The sequence below is a fragment of the Sinocyclocheilus anshuiensis genome, unplaced genomic scaffold (genome assembly GCF_001515605.1).
Source record: "Sinocyclocheilus anshuiensis isolate Anshui unplaced genomic scaffold, SAMN03320099.WGS_v1.1 scaffold955, whole genome shotgun sequence".
In the NCBI taxonomy this organism is placed as follows: Eukaryota; Metazoa; Chordata; class Actinopteri; order Cypriniformes; family Cyprinidae; genus Sinocyclocheilus; species Sinocyclocheilus anshuiensis.
Window position 1 is genome coordinate 1,109,841 of NW_015546094.1, and position 6,500 is coordinate 1,116,340.

Consider the following 6,500-nt stretch of genomic DNA (forward strand, 5'->3'; position numbering starts at 1 on the left):
AACCTTAATGTAAAGTGAACACCTGTGAACCATTTATTAATAGTTATGAACATCATTAACCTGTGAAAGTGAACTTTAAAGTAAAGTGGACACACTAATCATTTATTAATTATTAATGCACACACAGAAGGTTTTTTTTCTCGGTTAAATGTATTGTATTAATGATGCACTATATCAGTAAACAAAACTACTTGAAGAACATTACTGAGCATAACTGCACATGGAAAGTGGCTTATAAAAGTAAACTCACATTAAACAATTCAGAAACACAATAAAGCATTCCAGCAATTTATAACTAAGCACCAAAAATATACATATTTATATTTGATCTAATTTAACAGTTTTGAGTAAATAATTAAATCAATGATTGAAAGCAGTTACAGAACATTATATCATATATAAGCAAACAGTAATTACTTTTTGATATCATGATAAAACCCACTGTAACTTCAGTATTTGTTCATCCACACTTGCAGTAACGTTACCTGCGCGCGAGCGAACCGTCCGCGGGAGTGTCGGAGCAGTTATTTATTTGTATGGTAACGAATTAATTCAATTGACAAAGCGATTACACATATAAACACTTGAACAATATACTCTGCAGTGTCACCTCACAGTTAGCTGACTCGTAAAATTAATAAACACTATGTGAGATTATAATTTTGCTTCAGAGCACGTTGGAACAATCCTAACAGTTTAACTTCTTCTTCTTCTTTGAAAACATGACTTTACATCGGATGCTCGCTAGCGCCATTCACAGGCTTTGGTGACACACAGGCGATTACAGACACGCAGGCTTTGGTGATGTGATCCTTTTTTATTTCCAAAATGTAACAGTGCATAATAAACAAACAAACAAATAAATAAATAAATAAAGAATCACAAATTTGCACACCAGAAAGGATCAGAAGTTGTAAAACAACATATAATGTACATGAATTTTCACAGATTTCTAATGTTGTTTCTACATATTATTATAAGATGTAATATATAATGTATTTATATAATGTCACATTTAGTTTTGTGTTTGTTTGCTTAGTGATTCTTTTTTTATATTATTGCATTCTGTTGTATTTTGTTCCTTTCTCCCTTTTTGTCTATTATATGCCTACAGTATAGAGTAGTAGAGTTTTAGTATTTGGTTGCCTAAATTCGTTTTTATGTGAATGGTTTGTTGTCCTACATTTCCCTGAGTTCAGTAATCGTCTTAATAAACAATAGGTACTGCTGCATCTGAATCCTGCTTCCTCGCTGCCCTTCAATACAATCTGTGACAAATATGTTTTTTTTTTAAGTATATAGCTACTACTACTAATAAAAATAATTTTAATTGCATATAATGCATTTTTATTATATTATTTCAGGATCACATCACCAAAGCCTGCGTGTCTGTAGTTGCCTGTGTGTCACCAAAGCCTGGCTTCCTCGCTGCCCTTCAATACAATCTGTGACAAATATGTTTTTTTTTTAAGTATATAGCTACTACTACTAATAAAAATAATTTTAATTGCATATAATGCATTTTTATTATATTATTTCAGGATCACATCACCAAAGCCTGCGTGTCTGTAATCGCCTGTGTGTCACCAAAGCCTGTGAATGGCGCTAGCGAGCATCCGATGTAAAGTCACGTTTTGAAAGAAGAAGTTAAGCTGTTAGGATTGTTCCAACGTGCTCTGAGGCGTGCTCTCACAATGTGTTTATTAATTTTACGAGTCAGCTAACTGTGAGGTGACACTGCAGAGTATATTGTTCAAGTGTTTATATGTGTAATAGCTTTGCTAGTTTAATTAATTCGTTACCATACAAATAAATAACCGCTCCGGCGCTCCCGCGGACGGTTCGCTCGCGCGCAGATAACGTTACTGCAAGTGTGGATGAACAAATACTGAAGTTACAGTGGGCTTTATCATGATATCAAAAAGTAATTACTGATTGCTTATTAATATGATAATGTTCTGTAACTGTGCTTTCAGTCATTTAATTAATTATTTACTCAAAACTGTTAAATTAGATCAAATATAAATATGTAGGTGCCTTTATTGATTTTGCATTTATCAAACAATTTTGTTGTATAGATTTGATGCTTAGTTATAATGTGAGTTTACTTTTATAAGTCATTTTTTTGTGTGGAGTTATGCTCAGTAATGTTCCAGTGTGCTGTAAAAGAAAAGATTAATCTTTTTGTTTCAAGATGAAAGTTGTTTGCTAATGTAGTGCAACAATAAAATTAATTTCACCATAAAATACAAACTTTTTCTGTGTATGCAATAATAATCAATCAATCAATAAATAATTTATTGTGTCCATTTTACATTAAAGTTCACTTTGACTGGTTACTAATGTTTAATACTACACGGAAGCAGTTCCGGGGGAATGACGTATGAGGTCAGCTTTGCGCATGATGCTCAGAAGTGACGCAGCAGAGAGATCGAAACAAAACAACGGTCACTAATTAGAAGTACAAAACGAGGATTTGTAAAGAATGTCGGAGGATTTTGATATAAGCCAAGAGGAGACTTGTTTTCCTTTGCTAAAGTAAGGAAACTTTGCTTCTTTTGATCCTGTAAACAAACGTTGGGTTTCACGAGACTCACCGGCGCATGCGCAACGCTGACCCCATACGTCATGCTCCCGGAACTGCTTCTGTGTACAATTTGATCCTGTAAACAAACGTTGGTTTTCACGAGACTCACAGGCGCATGCGCAGCGCTGACCTCATACGTCATTCCCCCAGAACTGCTTACATGTAGGACTGTCGCTACAGGAGGCCTTTTATTAACGTTTATAGCTCATTAATAAATGGTTCACAGATGTTCACTTTACATTAAGGTTCACTTTCACAGGTTACTAACGTTTATAGATCATTAATAAATGTTCACAGGTGTTCACTTTACATTAAGGTTCACTTTTAGATGTTATTAACGCTTATAATTCATTAATAACTGATTCATAGATGTTCACTTTACATTAAGGTTCGCTTTCACAGGTTACTTACATTTATTAATTTAATAAATGGTTCACAGGTGATCACTTTACATTAAGGTTCGCTTTCACAGGTTACTTACATTTATTAATTAAATAAATGTTCACAGGTGTTCACTTTACATTAAGGTTCACTTTTAGATGTTATTAACGCTTATAATTCATTAATAACTGATTCATAGATGTTCACTTTACATTAAGGTTCGCTTTCACAGGTTACTTACATTTATTAATTTAATAAATGGTTCACAGGTGATCACTTTACATTAAGGTTCACTTTTAGATGTTATTAACGCTTATAATTCATTAATAACTGATTCATAGATGTTCACTTTACATTAAGGTTCGCTTTCACAGGTTACTTACATTTATTAATTTAATAAATGGTTCACAGGTGATCACTTTACATTAAGGTTCACTTTTAGATGTTATTAACGCTTATAATTCATTAATAACTGATTCATAGATGTTCACTTTACATTAAGGTTCGCTTTCACAGGTTACTAACGGTTGTTCACAGGTGATCACTTTACATTAAGGTGCACTTTCACAGGTTATTAATGTTTATAAATCATTAATTAATGGATCATTACATTAAAGTTCACAGGTAATATTGGAATTAAAATCAATATTTATTAATTTCAATATTAATATCTCATCAAGTCATGGGTGTGCTTATATTATTTTTTCCCCAAAATAAAAATCAAGGTGATAATTTCATCTTGATAAACAAAATATATCGGTTTCTAATCATTGCTGTGGATAGGCATCATGAACTTTTGTGGAGAATCATGGGTAAGGTACAAAGTAGATTCTGGTAAGAAACATTGTAAGAAAAATGACATGAGTCATTAGATATAAATAAGAAAACCATAAATACAACACTCTTCGGTCTTGCTAAAATAATACATTTTTGTTGCATCATGAATACAATCAGGAATCTGGTTTTGAGTGACATAAGTATTAATAAATATATTTGTTAAGCATTTATAACATGTGAGTTAAAAATGTCTCACTATTTGGCAGGTATTGGATAAAAATCACCCTTTTATTCATGCATTTATAACTGCATATCAATGATTTATAATGCATTTGTAAGTGAGTTATTAGTCATTTATTAACACCTTTATAACCCTTTTATAAAGGGAACCTTAATGTAAAGTGTTACCCTTTTTCTTGACCTAAACCATTATGTCTTGTGTATTTACAGTTTAAAGTTTGAGGGTAAAATTTTACTCTTCTACTTAATAATCTTACAAATATGTACAAGATGTAAGTTTATGAAGTTATTTTACTGAAGTAACGTGTTTTGACCAGAAGGGGGCAATAATGAGACGTGATTGAAAGCACATCAATCACCGAAAAATGAAAATCCTGTCATCATTTATTCACCCTCATGTCAGCATGTCAGCAAACATGAAGGTCACAGGAGATTTACATTGGTCTCATCAATGATGAGAAATTGAACTGCATTATGACTGATAGGCATCAGTGATGAATGCGCTTTGTGGCTACTGTGGCCACAGAAGCTTTGGCACACACAAAGTTGTTTTCATATTTCAGTGAATCTCTTAATTGAACAAGAGAAAGAGAGAAAATGTAAAACCACAGTAGCCACAAAGCGCATTCATCACTGATGCCGATCAGTTATAATGCAGTTCAGTTTCTCATCATTGATGAGACCAATGTAAATCTTCTGTGACCTTCATGTTTGCTGCTGAGGTAGCAGTCTGTCCCCTTCCTGAGTGGTCATTCCTGGTAAAAGTACAATTTCTTTGAAGATGAGCTTGTGGTTAGTTTTGGATAGTGTAGTACCTCAAGTGTCATGAACCCTACAGTACGTTTATGGGAAACCATGGGTTTTACAATAAAGCTCTGAATGTCTGTAATTGAAACCTGAAATCTGTGGAGGTGATATTTGTAACCCCCTGGTACTTCCCTTGTATCATGCTGCAGTAGAAATAAAGTCAGCCTGTTCGTGCTGGAAATACATTTAACTTCATTTAACATTAACTTAACTAAAGTCTTAAATAATTAATCAAAATTGGAAGTGAAACACCTCCAAAACTCTTTCTTATTGCATTTTAGTATATGCGAAGAAAAATGCACTAAACATTATAGCAATAAATACATTCAATAATAAATAAATAAAATTATACGGTCACTGAATATATTCAAATGTAAAATTATGACAAATATAAAACATTCATTTGATCAATGATGTGAAGTAGATGTGTGGATATATGATGGATGGAGATGTATAATAAATAGTCGGAAAAAGGAAAAGGTTTGAAAGGAAGAAAACGTACCTGTGTAAGTGTGGGATCTCACAGTAGTCGAGAGCTGCTGAAATGATTGGCACATAGAGAGTTACTCATTAATTAAGGTCACAGCTTGCAGATGCGTAGAAGACAGACAGACAGAGGAGGAGGAGACAGTGACAGGGAGCACCAGAGTATGAAATAGGAAATAAGATAAAGATCAGTTGTCAGTCATTCATAATTCTTTTTCAAATGCTCATTTTGCTTTCTCAATGAAAGGTTGTGCTCTGGGAAATGTAGATGTATGATGCATGTTACAGGCTGACAAACTACCATTGTTCAGAAGTTAATTGTTCATCAATCTTATGGATCCTCTTGTCCAGTAAAACACTAGACAGAGATGCCGAGAAACTATAACTGTAGTTCTGTATGCTAACTTATAATATTCCAGTCCAGTGTATTTGCAATTTACAAGCTTTTTCCCCAATTTTCACTTAGAAAACTATAAATCCAGTTCAATGTGTTATTTATAGTTAGGTACAGATATACGCATATGTTATCTGTTTTTCTATTACAGATATTTCAAGTATGTGTTGATTTTCTGTAAGTTTGATTATGAAATTCTCCATTGCTGACTTTGTAAATGTAATAGTTGCAAAGTAGAACATCTTTTGTTCTGTTTGCTTGTTTCATCCTTATGTCACAGATGCTCATACAGCGGGATGTTTTTTTCACACCTTTACACCACGTCCTGTTCTTCAGTTTTCTCGTCATTCTCACTTGTACACCACTGCTCACAATTATTCCTGTGTACTTTTTGTTGAGTGATTTTGGTTTTCACCCTTACATTCACAGATTTTGTTATCGTGTCAGACTGAACCTGTCACTACTAAAGGCCAAGTGAAAGCTACAAATAAAATTTTTAAAGACGAATAGAGAAGAGAAATCTGGACGTGTTCTTTTAAGCAAAAGAAAAGGGAACCGGGAGACGATGAGCATATTTCTAGAGAATGGTTATAGCTAAAGATGGACCAGCAGATCAGATGCTTAGTTTAAATACAGTCTTGACAAATATGACTTTCTTAAACGGGCGCTACAGTACGTCAAAAACTGTTGGAGTTGCACCTGAGGTCAGGAAGTACCACCTCTCTATTCTTGTTTTACTTGCAAACCTCATGACCCTAGAAAACAGCCTCAGACCCTAAAATACCAGCCCACATGAAAACCAAAAACTTCTCATTGGGCTTAGCAGGG

General features: G+C 33.6%; 1 protein-coding gene across 1 annotated transcript in view; it reads right to left on the minus strand.

Annotated features, from left to right (window-relative positions):
- LOC107700155 (C-X-C chemokine receptor type 3-like) overlaps nucleotides 1-5,354 on the minus strand; it is a 9,764-nt gene extending 4,410 nt beyond the window's left edge. Inside the window, exon 1 of the mRNA XM_016501694.1 lies at nucleotides 5,295-5,354. The gene's annotated coding sequence lies outside the window, so the exon portion shown is untranslated. The remainder of the gene's footprint in view (nucleotides 1-5,294) is intronic.
- Between the last annotated feature and the right edge of the window lie 1,146 nt (nucleotides 5,355-6,500).